This window comes from Amblyraja radiata, chromosome 7, assembly GCF_010909765.2.
Source record: "Amblyraja radiata isolate CabotCenter1 chromosome 7, sAmbRad1.1.pri, whole genome shotgun sequence".
Classification (NCBI taxonomy): Eukaryota; Metazoa; Chordata; class Chondrichthyes; order Rajiformes; family Rajidae; genus Amblyraja; species Amblyraja radiata.
This window is the reverse complement of record NC_045962.1, coordinates 69,361,930-69,383,561: the sequence shown is the minus strand read 5'-3', so window position 1 is coordinate 69,383,561 and position 21,632 is coordinate 69,361,930. Positions and strand designations below refer to the sequence as shown.

Sequence of the window (21,632 nt, the reverse complement as noted above, 5' to 3'; positions counted from 1 at the left end):
TACTGAAATTATTTTTTTTTCCATGTTGATTGCATATATAGAGATAGTCAATAGCCTTAAAAATACATTTTTGTGTGAAGTGTTTTGAGGTGCACCAATGTAATAGGCACTATACAAATGCAAACATTATATTTCTGTATTATAACAGAATTTTCAGTCAGTACAGGACTTCAGGGTGAAAATTACTATGAATGCATATGCAATTGGAAACCAGATCAAAGGCACTTGCCTTTGCACTGGTGGGTTTGTCTGAGGCTACAACACAGGAGATTTGCATAGAGTTGGTTTACGGCTAATGCAGCTCTCCTGCAGGTCTGAGCCATTAATCAAAAGATATCTTACGTTTCCAGCAGGTAATTTAACACCTCCAGGTACACAAACTGACTCAGGACAGCCCCTCATGTGAAACCCCAAGAGGGTCTGTATTGATTTCAAGACATCTCTCTCCAAACTGGATAGGGTCCCTTTGGGGATGAACTCTCTACAAATCCTTGCAGTGTTAGAGCTGGCAAAACAGAAATAATAGTGAGGCAGACGACATAGGTTGTGCCAATGTCTGTACTCTAATGCAACCCATTTGATTTAAACATCATGAATATAAAATGTTGTGGCAGTTCATGAAATTATATATTTAAAAAATTGCCCTTAGTAATAAATAAAGTTACAATTTTAACAATATCCATTCAATACAGTGAAATTTAGAACTGCCTTCACAATTTTTACAGAAATGCTCTTGCATTTTACCTCCACACCAGCCCACTATATTTGTTCACAACCGTACTTTATATTACCACAGTAAAATATATGTAAACCTTTTAAGATAAAGTGTATTTTTAATGCAGCTTCACATACACAATTGGGTATTTGTTGACTATTCAGAACAATTAAACAGATAAATACAGTCTGATTGCTTTCCCTTTCAAATGAGTGTAGAGGTAGCCTCCAGCTAGACAGTAATTATTCCTAACGATAAATTAAATCATTACCTTACTGACTTCCGTTTTTCATTTTGATAGGGAAATTACCTTTTATGTGGAGCTTTACCCGAAAGCAATGGTTTGCAATTTTTTGATAAAAAAATAAAACAAACTGACCCTGGGAAAAGCTATTTGCTTGCGAAAACAAGGACCATATATGCATTTCCTCAATACATTTCCATTTAATTCAGCTAGTTTTAAACATCCAATTTAAATGCTCTGTTAATACATGGACATAGATACAGAACTTTTGTTTTCCTTGTGTACCTTTAGCAAGGACATGATGAGGATTTTTTTTAGCTAGAGGGTTGTGAATCTATTGAAATCATTACCACAGGCGGCAGTGGATGCCAAGTATTGGGTATTTTTAAAGCAGAGATTGATAGGTTCTTGATTAGTAAGGGTGTCAAAGGTTACGAGGAGAAGGCAGGAGAATGGGGTTGAGAGGGAAAGATAGATCAGCCACGATTGAATGCTGCAGCAGACTCGATGGGCTGAATGGTTCCTTTGTCTTATGAACTTATGACGATATGTATGAAAGTGGAAGTTGTAAAATGTTTTGTGAGTATAAAATCGCAAGGCAACTTTAAACCACATACTCCTGTCCTAAATATATTAAAATACTAGACTAAGTGGGACCCGTTGGGTCCCAGCATCAAACGGGAGGGCTGGTCCCCCAATGCAATATTCCACCTCTCCACCAATTCCAATATTGGTGGCCAGTGGGGGGGGTTCTTTCTGGAGCACTAGTATGGGTGTTATGCGCTGAAGGGACTGGTTTCCAGAGGGCTAGTATGGACATTGTGGGCCGAATAGATTCTTGGGCTGGCCGCTCAGTCACTCAAGCCTGTTGTGCTGGCAGCTCACTCACTCATGGCTGGTGGGCTGGCAGTTGACTCACGACTATTCCTTGAAATTCCATTTCAAGCAGGATGCAAGGCCACAAAATTCAAGTGCAGTGTCATACCATTTCATGCAGGGTGCAAGGCCACTAAAGACAGTGAGTCGTGACCTCTCCCTCCCCCATCTTGCAGAGACTGAGCCACACCCACACTTCCGGGTTTTATAGTCCCTCCCCTTCCCACCAGAAGGGGCATGGCCTTCATGGCGTGATTGACAGGAGAGAAAATCTCAACATTATTTAAACACTAATAATTATTTTACTTTTCATCGATGGGAAAAATCCTCGGCACCTGATGAGCGGAGGGGGACTCTGAGTAAGATGGCCAAAAAAAGCATGCCATACATTGTTGCGTTTTTTCTAAAATCAATATAAAGCGCAAACAGGAAATGGTCAAGATTAAATGTTTAATTATATATAGAAGTCAAGACAACTTTAATTAGGCAAGGCAGCTTTAGCACTTTCAAATCAAAGGCAACACAGCTTTAGCACTTTCAAACCAAAGGCAACACAGCTTTAGCACTTTCAAACCAAAGGCAACACAGCTTTAGCACTTTCAAACCAAAGGCAACACAGCTTTAGCACTTTCAAACCAAAGGCAACACAGCTTTAGCACTTTCAAACCAAAGGCAACACAGCTTTAGCACTTTCAAACCAAAGGCAACACAGCTTTAGCACTTTCAAACCAAAGGCAACACAGCTTGAGCACTTTCCAACCAAAGGCAACACCGCTTTAGCACTTTCAAACCAAAGGCACACAACTTTAGCACTTTCAAACCCAAGGCAACACAGCTTTAGCACTTTCAAACCAAAGGCAACACAGCTTTAGCACTTTCAAACCAAAGGCAACACAGCTTGAGCACTTTCCAACCAAAGGCAACACCGCTTTAGCACTTTCAAACCAAAGGCACACAACTTTAGCACTTTCAAACCCAAGGCAACACAGCTTTAGCACTTTCAAACCAAAGGCAATACAGCTTTAGCACTTTCAAACCAAAGGCAATACAGCTTTAGCACTTTCAAACTACATTCGCAAACCACATTAAGGGCACTGACAGTTCAATAAAACCACTCACAGTTTAGTAGACTTATGTTCAGTGTTATTCGCAGCTCAGACTGAGAATTGCGACCTCTCGCTTCGCTCCCCCCCCCCCCCCCCCCATCGTGCAGAGAACTGAGGCACCTCCACACTTCCGGGTTTTATAGTCCCTCCGGAAGGAGTGTGGGCTTCATGAGAGAGAATCTCAATATTTTTTAAACACTAGTAACTCTTTTATTGTTAATCGATGGGAAAAATCCTCTTGTCCTGCGCAACAGAGGAGGACTCTGAGTACGACGGCCTAAAATCACAGCCGTAAGTGGCAGCGTTTTTTTCTAAAATCAATATACAGAACAACAGGAAGTGGTCAAGATGAGACTTTTAGTAATATAAATATTCTACCAGGTCCAATTTTTCATCTCATACCAAAGTGAAAATCATTGCAACCCACCTAAACTGTCATGTATATTGAAGTTATCCAGAGAGGAGGGTGGGTGGAGAGTTGTAAACCAGAAAGCACGGTCTCAGGATGATGGGTCAAACACTTAATTCTGAAAAGAGGATTGTTCTACTTAAAAGTCTTGATCTCTTTGGAATTCTATGATCCAAAGGGTTATTGATACTCAGCTGCTGAAAGTATTCAATTATGATATTTCAGCACTATGGGAATAAAACAATATGGAGAAGATGTGAACAAGACAAGGAATCTTCTTCAATTCTATTAAACTGCAGACCAGACCAAGACCAAGGAATCATATGACCAACTCCTACTTCCACATAGATTTTTTCCATTGTTAGGAATATCAAATTGATTGAAAGATATGGCATGGAAACAAACCCCTCGGCCCACCAAATCCATGCTGGTCATCAATCACTCGTTCACACCAGTTCTATGTTATCCCACTTTTGCATCCATAATAACGATTACCAGCTATTGACCCCATATATGTTTGAACAGTCATAGTGTACTTCGCTTGGCCCAGAATGAAAAATAGAAATACAAAAATTGACGATTATTGGTATCACTGAGGTCACTAGAAATGTTTTTAGTTAATCTAAAAAACAGAAAATGGAGGGCACCTAATATAACTCCTATTTCATCTTCAGAAATGATGCACACAAAAAAGAGAACCATTTTAACAGGTCAATAACACTGAATATTTTAAATTTAAATGCAAACAGTCAGTGATGTGCACACTGTATTGTGTTATCAATAAATGTCATCAATAGGCATAAATATTTTAACATGGATATGCTACTGATCAGCAATACTTGATTCAGACAAATAACACCACTCAGAAGAACGTAACAATACTCCTTACTTCACAGTTAATTAATTAATTTTACGTTAACAAACCTGGCTGCAGAAAATAATGAACTGTGAGTGTTGATCAGTACTATTTTGAAACCTGATAATAATAAGTTACTTCTTTGAGGATTATATGAATTGTGATTCAAATGACATTTGAAGAGGAGCTGTATATGATACACTTTTCAAAGTTGGTTAAAGGGGAAAGATTTTCTCTATGAGCAAATAAAATGTAAAACAGTCATTGACACAATGCTCGAAGCTGACCCTGTCAAAGGTACTTATGTCATTAATTGATTCTTCCCATAAACTCACAAAGGCGCCAATTTGTTTTGCGTTGATCAAGTTACCTTTCTAGTAGCTTTAGAAATGGATTTGTCAAAATAGGATTCTGTCCAAGGTGTGCACAGTTAGATCTGATTTAAATTAGAACTTTTCGGAAAAGGAAACTTGATGTACGAGTATCGTACAAATAATATAAGCACAAATTCCCTATTAGGCTTGATAATAAGCTTACGTGAAGAAAGAAAACATGGCTACATTATATAAAAGCATAAATGTGCGAAGAAACATCATTATCTCTTTAATGATTTAACGGCTTTCATGAGAGATCACTTCAAAATAACTTTGAAAAGAAAACAGCTATTTCAACTTTCAGCAAAATCATAAATCCGCAAATTCTCATTCTTGGATTTTCTTATGTTTTTGAAGAGCTGTATTTTACTAAATATACTTTCATATTGTATACCTGCTAACATAAAATCACAAAATAGCAATCTTCCTTAGGGTACAATTTTCTGCAGATTAATCCTCAATTTACTCATAAACATCCCTGTGGGGAACAGTGACACTCAGTGAAACAAATAAACATGGAATTATTTGAATTTCTGTTCAGAAACATCCTTACATGTAAAGGTTAGCAATTTTATTTTAGAGTTAGTTTACAGAATGTTAAAATTAAAATTAGTCTCAAAATTATTTTGTCACCCCATGCTTTTTACAAATGAAGATTTATGATTATTATTGTCCTGGGAAATATTTTTTTAAAAAACAGCTTCTTGACCATAGAAAAGGTTATGACACTTGTAATTTACCACAAAATTTTGATCAAAATTGGCCAGATTCTAGGAAATAGCATTCTGCCAAAAATAAATGTATCGCTGAACTGGATCATGATGGTCCCAACCGAAACAAACAGAACCACTGATCACAGTTCCTAGGAAATGGTGAGTTGTTCTCATGGGCCTACTGCTCCCTCCAGTTGGTTGATGAGGTCTCAGCTGAGACTGTGGCCTGGGCAGAAGGCAGTGATGGTGGCAGAGCAAATGGCAGTGATGGTGGATGGAAGAAGGATTGGTACCTGTGAGCAGGCTGTGGGATCACCTTCCACACCCTCGGAAGTATTCTGGGGGTCCGGGTCGGGAGATAGCCTGGCACGTGGAGAAGGACAGATGGCTGCTGGAGGTGTTTACGGTTTGAGGTGTCAGTGGAGTGGACAACTGGAAGTCCTACAGCAGTCAAGGAATCCTGTGGATCAGACACGATTGGAGGTCCCACAGTGGTTGACTGAGCACACAGATCAGATGCAGCTTACAGCTGCATGGAGTGGCAGAGAAGCGGTGGAGGACATCGATAGCATTGCCAGGCCATGTCGACCAGTACAACAACAAGCCATTGCCTCCACCAGAATAATGTGTCTTTAAGGCCAAGATATGACTTGATATTTTTAAGAACATGTAACTTGAAGGGTACAACGGTACAGGAACATGTGTAGGAATTTGGACAGGAATATAGAAACATAGAAACATAGAAAATAGGTATAGGAGTAGGCCATTCGGCCCTTCGAGCCTGCACCGCCATTCGATATGATCATGGCTGATCATCCAACTCAGTATCCCATCCCTGCCTTCTCTCCATACCCCCTGATCCCTTTAGCCACAAGGGCCACATCTAACTCCCTCTTAAATATAGCCAATGAACTGGCCTCAACTACCTTCTGTGGCAGAGAATTCCACAGATTCACCACTCTCTGTGTAAAAAATGATTTTCTCATCTCGGTCCTAAAAGACTTCCCTCTTATCCTTAAACTGTGACCCATAGTTCTGGACTTCCCCAACATCGGGAATAATCTTCCTGCATCTAGCCAGTCCAACCCCTTAAGAATGTTGTAAGTTTCTATAAGATCCCCCCTCAATCTTCTGAATTCCAGCGTGTACAAGCCGAGTCTATCCAGTCTTTCTTCATATGAAAGTCCTGCCATCTCAGGAATCAGTCTGGTGAACCTTCTCTGTACTCCCTCTATGGCAAGAATGTCTTTCCTCAGATTAGGAGACCAAAACTGTACGCAATACTCCAGGTGTGGTCTCACCAAGACCCTGTACAACTGCAGTAGAACCTCCCTGCTCTTATACTCAAATCCTTTTGCTATGAATGCTAACATACCATTTGCTTTCTTCATTGCCTGCTGCACCTGCATTCCTACTTTCAATGACTGGTGTACCATAACACCCAGGTCTCGTTGCATCTCCCCTTTTCCTAATCGGCCACCATTCAGATAATAGTCTACTTTCCTGTTTATGCCACCAAAGTGGATAACCTCACATTTATCCACATTATACTGCATCTGCCATGCATTTGCCCACTCACCCAACCTATCCAAGTCACCTTGCAGCCTCCTAGCATCCTCCTCACAGCTAACACTGCCCCCCAGCTTTGTGTCATCCGCAAACTTGGAGATGTTGCATTCAATTCCCTCATCCAGATCATTAATATATATTGTAAATAGCTGGGGTCCCAGCACTGAGCCTTGCGGTACCCCACTAGTCACTGCCTGCCATTCTGAAAAGGACCCGTTTACTCCCACTCTTTGCTTCCTGTCTGCCAGCCAGTTCTCTATCCACATCAATACTGAACCCCCAATACCATGTGCTTTAAGTTTGTATACTAATCTCTTATGTGGGACCTTGTCGAAAGCCTTCTGAAAGTCCAGATATAATACATCCACTGGTTCTCCCTTATCCACTCTACTAGTTACATCCTCGAAAAATTCTATAAGATTCGTCAGACATGATTTACCTTTCATAAATCCATGCTGACTTTGTCCAATGAATTCACCACTTTCCAAATGTGCTGCTATCCCATCTTTAATAACTGACTCCAGAATTTTCCCCACCACCGATGTTAGACTAACTGGTCTGTAATTCCCAGTTTTCATTCTCCCTCCCTTTTTAAAAAGTGGGGTTACATTAACTACCCTCCAGTCCTCAGGAACTACTCCAGAATCTAAAGAGTTTTGAAAAATTATCACTAATGCATCCACTATTTCTGCGGCTACTTCCTTAAGTACTCTGGGATGCAACTTATCTGGCCCTGGGGATTTATCGGCCTTTAATCCATTCAATTTACCTAACACCACTTCCTGGCTAACCTGGATTTCACTCAGTTCCTCCATCTCATTTAACCCCCGGTCCCTTGCTATTTCCAGCAGATTTTTTATGTCTTCCTTAGTGAAGACAGAACCTAAGTAGTTATTCAATTGGTCTGCCATGTCCTTGTTCCCCATGATCAATTCGCCTGTTTCTGACTGCAAGGGACCTACATTTGTTTTAACTAATCTTTTCCTCTTCATATATCTATAAAAACATTTGCAGTCAGTTTTTATGTTCCCTGCCAGTTTTCTTTCATAATCTATTTTCCCTTTCCTAATTAAGCCTTTTGTCCTCCTCTGCTGGACTCTGAATTTCTCCCAGTCCTCTGGTAGGCTGCTTGTTCTGGCTAATTTGTACGCTTCATCTTTTGTTTTGATACTATCCCTGATTTCCCTTGTTATCCACGGATGCACTACCTTCCCTGATTTATTCTTTTGCCAAACTGGGATGAACACTTGTTGTAGTTCATCCATGCAGTTTTTAAATGCCTTCCATTGCATATCCACCATCAACCCTTTAAGAATAATTTGCCAGTCTATCTTGACCAGTTCACGTCTCATACCCTCAAAGTCACCTTTCTTTAAGTTCAGGACCCTTGTTTCTGAATTAACAATGTCACTCTCCATCCTAATGAAGAACTCAACCATATTATGGTCACTCTTGCCCAAGGGGCCACGCACAACAAGACTGCTAACTAACCCTTCCTCATTACTCAATACCCAGTCTAGAATAGCCTGCTCTCTCGTTGGTTCTTCTACATGTTGGTTTAGAAAACTATCCCGCATACATTCCAAGAAATCCTCTTCCTCAGCACCCCTGCCAATTTGATTCACCCAATCTATATGTAGATTGAAGTCACCCATTATAACTGTTTTACCTTTGTTGCACACGTTTCTAATTTCCTGTTTGATGCCATCCCCAACTCCACTACTACTGTTAGGTGGCCGGTACATCACTCCCACTAGTGTTTTCTGCCTCTTAGTGTTTCGCAGCTCTACCCATACCGATTCCTCATCCTCCAAGCTAATGTCCTTCCTTTCTATTGCGTTAATCTTCTCTCTAGCCAGCAACGCTACCCCGCCTCCTTTTCCTTTCTGTCTATCCCTCCTGAATATTGAATATCCCTGGATGTTCATCTCCCAGCCTTGGTCACCCTGGAGCCATGTCTCCGTGATCCCAACTATATCATATTCATTAATAACTATCTGCACATTCAACTCATCCACCTTATTACGAATGCTCCTTGCATTAAGATACAAAGCCTTCAGGCTTGTCTTTACAACACTCTTCCCCCTTATACAATTATGTTGAAAAATGGCCCTGTTTGATTTTTGCCCTGGATTTGTCTGCCTGCCACTTTTACTTTTCACCTTGCTACCTATTGCTTCTACCCTCATTTTACACCCCTCTGTGCCTCTGCTCTTGCACCCATCCCCCTGCCACATTAGTTTAAATCCTCCCCGACAGCACTAGCAAACACTCCCCCAAGGACATTGGTTCCATTCCAGCCCAGGTGCAGACCGTCCTGTTTGTACTGGTCCCACCTCTCCCAGAACTGGTTCCAATGCCCTAAAAATTTGAATCCCTCCCCCTTGCACCATTTTTCAAGCCACGTATTCATCTGCAATATCCTCCTATTTCTACTCTGACTGGCCCGTGGCACCGGTAGTAATCCAGAGATTATTACCTTTGAGGTCCTACTTTTAAGGTTATCTCCTAGCTCCCTAAATTCACCTTGTAGGACCTCATCCCTTTTTTTACCTATATCGTTGGTGCCAATATGCACCAAGACAACTGGCTGTTCACCCTCCCCCTCCAGAATGTTCTGCAGCCGTTCAGTGACATCCCTGACCCTTGCACCAGGGAGGCAACATACCATCCTGGAGTCTCGTTTGCGGCCGCAGAAATGCCTATCTATTCCCCTTACAATTGAATCCCCTATTACTATTGCCCTTCCACTATTTTTTCTCCCCTCCTGTGCCGCAGAGCCACCCATGGTGCCATGAACTTGACTGCTGCTGCCTTCCCCTGATGAGCCATCTCCCCCAACAGTATCCAAAATGGTATACCTGTTTAGGAGGGAGATGACCGCAGGGGACTCCTGCACTACCTGCCTACTGCGTTGCTGGCTATTGGCCACCCATTCCCTTTCTGTCCTCTTTCCTTTTACCTGCGGTGTGACCAACTCGCTGTACGTGCTATTCACGACTTTCTCTGCATCGTGAATGCTCCAGTATGAATCCAACCGCAGCTCCAACCGTTCAATGCGGTCTGCCAGGAGCTGCAGCTGGACACACTTCCTGCAAACGTAGTCACCAGGGACACCGACCATATCCCTGATCTCCCACATGTTGCAGGCTGAGCAAACCACGGGGCCAATCTCCACTGACATAGCTTACTCCCAAATTAACTCAACTCCCTCACACTATTAAAATCTTTATCCTTTAAACTGTACCTTTACTAATAAATACTGTACCCTTAACTCACAGAACCCTTAATTCACAGATCCCTTAACTCACAGAACCCTTAACTCACAGATCCCTTAATTCACAGAACCCTTAACTCACTGATCCCTTAACTCACTGATCCCTTAACTCACTGATCCCTTAACTCACAGATCCCTTAACTCACAGATCCCTTAACTCACAGTTCCCTTAACTCACTGATCCCTTAACTCACTGATCCCTTAACTCACCGATCCCTTAACTCACCGATCCCTTAACTCACCGATCACTTAACTCACCGATCCCTTAACTCACCGATCCCTTAACTCACCGATCCCTTAACTCACCGATCCCTTAACTCACCGATCCCTTAACTCACTGATCCCTTAACTCACTGATCCCTTAACCTGAAAGCAGAAATGTAAACCTGGGGTTGCACCCAATCAGCTGCTTCCTCTGGTCCACTTCCACCAATCAGAGGCTTCCACCAGACTCCTTCTCTGGAAGTGAGATGGAACGCTGCAGATTTTTCTAACTCCTCCTCTCACCAACGGCTCCCCGGGCCTCTGTGAAGGTAAGCCCCGCGCTCGATTTTTAAACTCACCGCCCAGGTAACTCCTCCTCTCACCAACGGCTTCCCAGGCCTCTGGCCATATGGAGGGATATGCACCAAATGTAGCAAATGGGGGTTAGTTTAGACGGGGCATTTTTATTGGCTTGGTCGTTTTGGGCCAAAAGGCCTCAATAATTAATATCTCTCTAAACATGATATGAATGTTATCCAATCCAAGAGCTAACTGATCTTTGGCATATGACAGCAACTCCATCTGAAAACTCAAGTCACACATACTATTGTGATATTCTTCATTGTTTTTAAGTTAAAGTCCTAGCATTCCCTATTTAAGATAGAGTTTACACATTCGGACATATGTTCAAGATATCTGCTCATCATATTATCAAGAAAAATGAATACATTTAGACAAATACCTCAATACTATTCCACATTCATTAATAACAATGTAGTCATTTTTTAATCACATTTGATATGTTTTATAACTTCTTTGTTTAGTTATTCTCCACATTATAAATGGCATTTGACAATTAATTTCAAAGAGGAGACTTTTTTCTTAGATACTAATGTAAAAAGAAAGACATGTATATAACTGCTTTTACAGTATATCATGCTTTTCACATCCTCAAGATATTCTGAAATTCTTCACTACCAAATAGATATTTTTAAATGAGATTTCTGTCAAATCTACTTGTTGATAATGGGCCTTGTCCTGAAAGCTTATGGTAGGAAATTTCAAACAAGGGGCATTCTTTACCTGTCTGCGACACAGAGCCAAGGCAGAGTATTTTAATAACCTTCCTGCTCCTTCGTTCAGTAAATAAGCAGCAGGGGAACATAATTCATTTAACAAATATTTGTGAATCCTTGTGTAAATGTTGGAATTGTGAATTTGTGTGGAGAGTGCATGTTATCATAAATGCAAGTGTGAAGAATCTGAAGTTAAATCCTTCAAAATGCTTTCCCTTTTATCTTGAACTTAGAATGCATCTTGACTTTGGCACATAGCCTTCCTCACAGCCAGCCTGTCTCAATTAAAGTCTCTTCATGACTCAAAGTTTAATTGAATTAGTCAATAGTGTAGGAGTGGACCGAGACAAGGGCACACATCACTTGTCTAAGGAGGCGATCAATTAATGTCCACGAGAACTACAGAGCTCAAAGCTCTGAAAAATGTTGCAGATATTCAGCCTTCAACATATTGGTACTGCTTGAGGCAGCCTGTGCTTGATTTAGCATTCCAGACTCCCCTATTAAACCCAGGTCTAAAACTATTTTCCTTTCTACTATTTTGTGTGATGAAAACCATCAACAAATGGTATCAGATTCCACACATTCAAACAAACATTGATTGCCTTTCAGTATAGCCGTCCTTCATATAGGGGATGTTCCGTTTGCGTTGTTAACATCGTAAGTAATTGGTGACAATCCGGCATGGCTAATAGAGCCACTGGGATCAATTCTGATCTCTGATGCTATCTCTGTGGAGATTGCATGTCCTCCCCATGTTCTCCAGGTGATGTAACTTTCACTCACGTCCTAAAGATGTACAGGTTGGTAAATTAGTTGATCACTGTAAATTGCTCATATATAGTTGAATGATAGAAACTGGGAGGAGTTAATGAGAATATGACAAGATTAAAAAGAATGTACTAGGTTTAGAGTAAATGGGTACTTGATGGTCAATACAGATGGTGGGTTGAAGGGCCTGTTTTCATGCCGAATCTCTCTGTAACTCTAATTTTGATCTTTTTCCAATCTTCAACTGATCTCCAGCAAAATCTTGGCAGGACACATTTTTCAATATTTTCCCTCTTTTGACTGTTTTCTTTCTTGAGAGTGCAGTTGCACAGCTGCTGCCTGACAGCGCAAGAGACCAGGATTTGATCCTGACATTGTTTGCTGTCTAAGTGGAGTTTGCACGTTCTCCCTGTGACTGCGGGGGTTTCCTCCGGGTACTCCGGTTCCCTTCCTCATCCCAAAGATGTGAATGCTTGTAGCTTGAATGGCTGGGAATGGGAATGTGGGATAACATTGAACTAGTGGAAACGGGTAACCAATGGTTGGCGTGATCTCAATAGGTCGAAGGGCCTGTGCCCGTGCTGTACTTCTAAACTAAACTAAATACCATCCAAGAGTGCTTCATGAGAACGATTATCAAATAAAATCTCTCAAGACCATATGAGGAGATCACACTTCAAGTGAGACAAAGAGCTAGATGTCTCAGAATCCTGCATCAAAGCAAAGTGCAAATTCCTGCACCTCAATGACTTAAGCAGTTCAAGAAATCAGTTTCCCACCGTTTTCCTCATGAACAACTTCGAGATGTGTAATAGATGCTGGCTTTGTCAACAATGCACATATCTCATATTAAAGGAAAACATTTTAAGATTTTAACATTTTAAGATTTTAAGACAACTCTGGATTCAAGCAGCCTATTACAGCTGAGACACAGAACAAGAAGAAGGAAAACCAATTTCTCACTCTAAGATGAAGATGTAAGAGGGAGATGTAGGAACTATTCATGCACCAACAGTTTTCACAGTCATTTCAGATTTTTTTCTTTAAACCTGTTTGGCCTTAGTGTTTCAGAGTCCACCTCCTCTCTTTCCTGTGACACCCTCAACCTGGTTCACACACATTTCTCCCACTATCCAAGCGCCCCATTCCCTTTCCCCTATATCCCTTCCCCTAGTTCTACATTTCACTCCTTTCACTCTTCTTCTCTCCTTCTCTGGCACCCTTTTGTCTCATTCAGTCCTTTCTTGTCACCCTTTTGTCTCATTTTCATCTCCAGCCTTTGTCCACCCATCTACCAAACAACACTGCCCTTCCCTTGTCTGGCGTTGCCCCTCCCTCCACCTCTTTTCCAGCATTTTCACCCCCTTCGATGATCAGGTTTGAAGAACGGTCCTGACCAGAAATGTCGCCTATCTGTTTCTTCCTAAGATTTTACCTAACTCGCTGAGTTTTTACAGCACTTTGATTCCAGCATCTGCAGTTCCTTGCAGTCTTCCAGTAACATACTGAGGCACCAGCATGTCATGCCATCAACTTAATGATACAAATATCCTTGTTCTCGCCCAAAATATAGCACACATATTTGCAACGTCACTAACATTGTAATTGCTACTATATTTCTTATTTTGACCACAGGATTCAATTCCAGTATTGAAAGTTATTACAATCTTCCATTGCCTTATCTGAAGAACTTTGTCAGTCACTCCATAGGAATTAACAAGAGCTGTTACATAAATTGGAGAACTCTCTGTGGGTAATTTTATGAATTTGCATTCTCTGACGAGGGCTTTGCCTTCCGAGAGCACATTTTGAAATTTAGGCAACAAACTTTCTTGCTATTCATTTTAAACTCTCAGTAATATGCATGCAGAGTTTTGAGTTGGTGACCAGCAGGTAATGAACCCAGCAGGCAATAAAAATATTGTGAAGAAACAACACAAGTTTGCAATTGTCAGACATGATCAACTAAATTCTATGTTGGCTGCGGTCCTAAATAAATATAATTTAAATTGTAAAAATATATTTACAAATAAAGAGAAAGGAAAGCTGTTATTTTATTACAATTTCTTTGCACGCACCTGCATATCAGGTGCGTGCACCTGGCTTCAGGAAAATTCTTACTCTTGTTAAGAGGATCATCCTCTTAAAATAATTAGATCTTTGTGACATTAAAGAGAATGATTATTGAACGTTTTTTTATTTTGGGTTCAGGATTGTGCATTATGCATTTGTTACATTCCTACTATTATAATACAACTTACTGGCTGAATGATATCTATGACAATAGACAATAGACAATAGGTGCAGAAGTAGTCCATTCGGCCCTTCGAGCCAGCACTGCCATTCTATGTGATAGAAACATAGAAACATAGGTGCCATTATTGACACTTTCGCCCCGCCATTTTGAACACAGGCAATTCCTTGTCTCCGTTCTAAATGGCTTACCTCTTATTCTTAAACTGTGGCCCCTGGTTCTGGACTCCCCCAACCATCGGGAGCATGTTTCCTGCCTCGAGCGTGTCAAAACCCTTAATAATCTTATATGTTTCAATAAGATATCCTCTCATCCTTCTAAACTCCAGAGTATGGGGTCACAGTTTAAGGATAAGGGGGAAATCTTTTAGGACCGAGATGAGAAAAAAAATTTCACACAGAGAGTGGTGAATCTCTGGAATTCTCTGCCACAGAAGGTAGTTGAGGCCTGTTCATTGGCTATATTTAAGAGGGAGTTAGATGTGGCCCTTGTGACTAAAGGGATCAGGGGGTATGGAGAGATGGCAGGTACAGGATACTGAGTTGGATGATCAGCCATGATCATATTGAATGGCGGTGCAGGCTCGAAGGGCCGAATGGCCTACTCCTGCACCTATTTTCTATGTTTCTATGTTTCTATGCAAAGCCCAGCCGCTCCATTCTCTCAGCATATGACAGTTCCGCCATCCTGGGAATTAACCTTGTAAACCTACGCTGCACTCCCTCAATAGCAAGAATGTCCTATGATTATATAAAAGATGAGTTTCTACTGGATGAATTAGATACTACTTATGTGAACCATGGAGGCAGACAAGGCTATTTGGCCTGCAATATATGTACTGGATCGCACCCGAGGAATAAATATTGAGCTGAACTCCACCAAACCCTTGTTTCTGCTTCATGCATTTATGTTTTCCTCTCCCATGATCCCTGCTTCAAGCATTCCTTGCAGTAAAGCATGCCATGCCTCAATAGCCGTCCACATTAAGCTATTGTTCATAACTCTGCTCTGCACTCCTGGACCACATGCCTCTTTTGGTGTTAACTTTTAAATTGTAGGCCATTCATCATTGACTGGCCAGAGGAAATGTGCTTTCCCTATTAACTCCATTAAAACCCCTCAGAATTTTACAAACATCTACTACATCTATTCATTTCTGTTGCAATATGGAGCACATATCACAAGTCTCTCCTCATAAATACAGTTTCTCCAACTAATTTTACCCTCATTAAACATGCTCATTCTTTACACTTGAAGTGAAATATTACTAGCTGAGCTACAAGAAATCAGTAATGTGGTTTTCCCTTTATAATCGAGCAAGAAACGTGTGTCATTTCTATTCAGGAACAATCATCTGGACTTCATTTGCCTATAACTACACCTTTATCCTTTTCCATACCAGACTTTCAAGTTATTTATAAAGGGGAATTGAAAAAAAAGTATATTTCCTTCATTTATTAACCATTTCTAACACACGGATCTGAAAATTAAGACAGGCAAAGATTTATATTTAAATATACTTCAAGTGTCAAGGCAGCTTTGCCTATTCCAGCACCTGGCAGTGTTGTACAGTCTACAGGCAGTAAATATAGGACAATGAAGCAGCAAAATGTAAATATTCTTAAGGAAAATAACTTAAATTTCAATCATTAATTTAACCATTTAACTTAAAGCACTGGAAGGCTGCTATTGGGGAACCAGCATTTTAAAACAAGAAAGAAGGACAGACTGAATAATTGCACGCCAATTAAAGAAACATCAAATATTATTGGAAAAATGTGATCAACTGTATAAATTATTATTTTAAAAGGTGCAGATTAAATGGTGAGGCAGCACAGTAGCTAGTAGAATTGTTATCCCATAATAATAATAATAATAATACATTTTATTTATTGGGCGCCTTTCAGACATCTCAAGGACACCTTACATAGGTAACAGGAATATAAACATATAATCAGAATAAAATAAATAATAAAGACATCACAGAAACACAAATTAAAAACAGAATTCAGTCCAAAAACAAAAATCAAAAACACAATGTGAAGAGAGAGCAGCGGCAGCTAAAGCGCGCCAGCGTCCACTCTCCCTTCACGGCAGCCATCTTGGACAAAGACTAACAGGATTACCTAACAGACAAAAAATCATCCCCCCACAATGGTTACCACTGTGGGGGAAGGCACAATGTCCAGTCCCTATCCCAAGTTCACCCCAAAGTCAGGCCCATAACTTCAGTGACCCCAGCACTGGTACTCTCTTTGTCGAGCTTGGATGTTTTCACTGTACCCAAGTGGGTTTTCTCCAGGTGCTCAGTTTTCCTGCCACATCCCGAAAAAGTGGGGTTGCTAGGTTAATTGGTCAGTTTAATTGTAAACTGCATGTAATTCTTGCCATAGAGGGAGTACAGAGAAGGTTCACCAGACTGATTCCTGGGATGTCAGGACTTTCATATGAAGAAAGACTGGATAGATTGTACTCGCTAGAATTTAGAAGATTGAGGGGGGATCTTATAGAAACTTACAAAATTCTTAAGGGGTTGGACAGGCTAGATGCAGGAAGATTGTTCCCGATGTTGGGGAAGTCCGGTACAAGGGGTCACAGTTTAAGGATCAAGAGGAAATCCTTTAGGACCGAGATGAGAAAAACGTTTTTCACACAGAGAGTGGTGAATCTCTGGAACTCTCTGCCACAGAAGGTAGTTGAGGCCAGTTAATTGGCTATATTTAAGAGGGAGTTAGATGTGGCCCTTGTGGCTAAAGGGATCAGGGGGTATGGAGAGAAGGCAGGTACAGGATACTGAGTTGGATGATCAGCCATGATCATATTGAATGGCGGTGCAGGCTCGAAGGGCCTACTCCTGCACCTATTTTCTATGTTTCTATCTAATGTACAAGTGAGTAGACCAATCTGGGAGGAGTTGATGGGAATACAGAGAGAATAACACAGGATATACGTAGGATGAATGTAAATGGGTGCAGGATGGTCAGCGAGGACTCAGTGAGTTGAAGGTCTGTTTCGATGGTGCATCACTCTATGAGTCAACGTGGAACATCCCCTGTTCTTGTCGCTAACATCATACAGAGGCCTGAAGTACCAAAGGTGTAAAGGGTTATGGGGAGAAAGCAGGAGAATGGGGTTGAGAGGGAAAGATAGATTAGCTACGATTGAATGGCGAAGTAGACTTAATGGGCCGAATGGCTCAATTCTGCACCTACAACATATGAACTTATGAACCACCAGGTTCAGGAACAGCTACTTTTCTGCAACCTTCAGGTTCTTGAACTGATCTGTACAACTCTAATCCTCACTCAGCAAAGGAAAGCAATGGACCACCTCTTGTGCTACTATGGATTTGTTTTCTAATTGTTTTGAGAAACATTTTGGTTTTGCAATCTTTTTCTATTCACGATCTCGCCTAAGTATTGTGAGGATAGCAATGGTAATATGGGTTGTCATTAATAGTTGAAGTAATAGTTAACTGTAAATATCATAGAATCATACTGTTGTGTACAGAATGAATCCATGTGTAGCCTTTTCCCCATAGATCGGCCCCTGTAATCACCTTTCTCTGTTTTTCCTTGTAGTGTTTAATATTTTTGCTTTACATGTATTTATCTAATTTGTTATTCCCTATGGTGATTAACCTGTGGTAATGCATTTCATACTCTAATAGCCCATTGCATGAGAATATCTTCCTAATCTCTTTATTTGAGCCTCCAGAGCTATTGTTAAGTTTAATGCGCCCCAGGACTTTAAGCCCTTTCTATATTTCAATTAGATTCCACACCCCTCATTTAACCTTCCCAGTGCACAAAGGACAGCCTAAAATATATTTAATGGTTTTCCTCATAAATAGGTTTTCTCATCTAGTGAAATCATCCCACGTTAGTAATCTTTTCAAAGGTTCGGATAGCTTTTCTGTAGTAAGTCTAACCAAAGTTTTGTTTATTATCATTTTCATGAGTTATATTCACTGCCTATTACTTAAAATCCAAAATCCTGAATACATATGGCATCCTTTTAATTCCCTGTGATTTGAGAATCAGTAGCCCAAGATCTCTCAATTCCGAATTGTAAGTTATTGTAAATATATTTCCATAACATACTTTGATCTCCGGTGTTGCATAACTAATACAATATGCAACATATTTCATTAAAATTTGACGCTCTTTTATAAGTTCAAGGAGCAGAATTAGGCCTTTCAGCCCATCAAGTCTATTCCACCATTCAATCATTGCTGATCTATCTTTCCATCTCAATATTCTCAAGAGTCAAGAGAGTTTTATTGTCATGTGTCCCAGATAGGACAATGAAATTCTTACTTGCTGCAGCACAACAGAATAGGTAAACATAATACAAAACGGAAGATAAAAGTTCAGTGTGTCTATAGACCATAGACCATATATACACAATAAATAAACAGATATAGTGTAATAATAATAATCGAGTGTTATTGTTCAGAGCTTATTTGATGTTGTGTTTAATAGCCTGATGGCTGTGGGGAAGTGGCTGTTCCTGAACCTGGATGTTACAGATTTCAGGCTCCTGTACCTTCTTTCCGATGGCAATGGTGAAATGAGTGTGTGACCAGGATGGTGTGGGTCTCCTGCCTTTGTCCTATAATAATCCCTGAGACATTTACTAATCAATAATTTGTCAAACTCCACCTTAAAAATATCAATTGACTTGGCCTCCACAACCGTCTGTGGCAATGAATTCCACAGATTCAACGCACTCTGACTAAATAAATTCCTTCTCATTACCTTTCTAAGCATCTTATCATTCTGGATTTTGGGGGTAAATCAATTTGATTTTAACATCAGAAAAACTGTAAAATTAGTTTTTTGAAATAATGATGATGTTACTTTGTTTATAAGTCATGGCTGATGGAGAGATAATACTTTTTAATCAAATCAAATCAATCCAATCAATGCAGTGGTGCAGCGGTAGAGTTGCTGCCTTACAGCGCTTGCAGCCCCGAAGACCTGGGTTCGATCACGACTACTAATGCTGTCTGTACGGAGTTTTTACATTTTCTCTGTGACCCCGTGTGGGTTTTCCCGTGTGGGTTTTCTCTGAGATCTTCGGTTTCCTTCCACACTCCAAAGACGTATGTTGGTAAATTAGCTTGATATCAGTGTAAATTGTCCCTAGTGTTAATGTGCAGGGATTACTGGTCGGTGCGGACTTGGTGGGCCAAAGGGCCTCTTTCTGCGCTGTATCTCTAAGCTAAACTAAACTAAGTCTGCATTGAGAGAGTCTCCTGCTTTGGTCCACTGGATGTTCTGATGATGATTGTGGTGCACTGCCATTACTTAAGGTCCCTTTGATGAAGGAGACCGTTTGATTATTAATAGTCGATTGAGTCAAATTGATTTAAATATCTCAGGGGAATGCAGCATATGTTAACGGGGATATTAATTGCAAGTAATGCATTGCAGAATAAACAATGTCAAATATATATTTAATCTTCAAAATATTATACATTACACAAAAATTATCATCAATGACATTCATATATGTGGCGATTTCCATGAGTGCCTAATTTCATAATAAACCATTTAAAAACACACAGAGCACATAAATCTATCATGTTAAACATCTTTGCAAGGTAGTAATTTTTCTAAATGTAACATCGTTGTTGGAATTTATAATCCATCACTAATTATCTATTTGAAGATGATGGTAAAAATTCTCCCTTGAAGTTCAGTAGTTCTTGTGAAAAAAAAGGTATGGCTGGTGAACCGTTTATAAATGTGTGTTTAGGTTAGACAAGTGGTTGCCCCAGTGATGAGTTGGTGGATCTTCTCTTCAAGTTTCACCCAGAGGGTGGTGGGTATGTGGAACAAACTGTTTGAGGAGACACCAATAACAACATTTAAAAGACATTTGGACAGGTACATGGAAAATAAAGATTGAGAGACCACAGGACAAATGGGATGTGTTTAGATGGGGCATCTTGGTCAGCATGGATGAGTTAGAATGAAGGGCATAGAACAGTACAACACAAGAACAGGGCCTTTGGCCCATAATGTCTGTGCCAAATGTAATGCAAAGACAAACTCTTATCTGCCTGTACATAATCCATATTCCTCCACTCCCTACATATGAATGAATGAATGAATAAGTTTATTGGCCAAGTATTCACATACAAGGAATTTGCCTTGGTGCTCTGCCCACAAGTGACAACATGACATACAGTGACAGTTAGGAATGACACATAAAACATTATGATGTGTATCCAAAAGTCTTTTAAATGCCACTATTTTATCTGCATCAACCACCACCCCGGGTAGCATATTCCAGGTACTCACTGCCCTCTGTGTAAACCCTGCACATCTCCTTTAAAAGTTGCCCCTCGCACCTTAGCCTGTTCAGTGCCATCCCCGAGTATACCCGGGTCATGGCCAATAGTGAAAACAAAAACTTGGCCGTGATCAGGTTAAAGCTATGCTCCCTAGTATTTGGATTTTTCCATCCTGGGGAAAGGTTTCTGACTGCCTGTCCTATCAATGCCTCATGTAATTTTATATACCTCAAGTATAGTAGTCTCCCCGCAACCTCTGGTATTCCAGAGAAAACAAACCACGTGCTGCATAACTCTGTAAGAAAGGAAGGGGATACATGGTTTACAAGAATGCTCCCAGGAATGAGTTGATTAACCTATGATGAGTGTTTGTCGGCACTGGGCCTGTACTCGCTGGAGTTTAGAAGAAAGAGAGGGGACCTCATTGAAACATACAGAATAGTGAAAGGATTGGATAGAGTGGATGTAGAGAGGATGTTGCCACTAGTGGGAGAGTCTAGGACGAGAGGTCATAGCCTCAGACTTAAAGAACGTATTTTAGGAAGGAAATTATAAATTTATTTAGTCTGAGGGTGGTGAATCTATGGAATTCTTTGTCACAGAAGGCTGTGGAGGCCAAGTCACTGGATATTTTTAAGGGAGAGATAGATGGATTCCTGATTAGTACGGGTGCCAGGGGTTATGGGGAGAAGGCAGGATAATGGGGTTATGAGGGAGAGATAGATCAGATTGAATGGCGGAGTAGACTTGATGGGCTAAATAGCCTAATTCTGCTCCTATCACTTATGACCTGATGATCTTATGGAGGTGACATGTTTGACTCTTTGTGTTGGATGACCACAACCGTGCGTGGGAGTTTGCCTCATTCTATATTTGAAACAGGA

The 21,632-nt window shown here is 40.6% G+C and overlaps 1 long non-coding RNA gene across 1 annotated transcript; it reads right to left on the bottom strand.

Moving 5' to 3' along the window:
• Window positions 1–451: 451 nt before the first annotated feature.
• On the bottom strand, window positions 452–21,216 carry LOC116974862. The gene is made up of 3 exons (XR_004412473.1): window positions 21,066–21,216; window positions 11,823–11,826; window positions 452–464 (listed from the first exon to the last, which is right to left on the bottom strand). It is a non-coding gene; the product is annotated as an uncharacterized LOC116974862 (long non-coding RNA).
• Window positions 21,217–21,632: the final 416 nt, after the last annotated feature.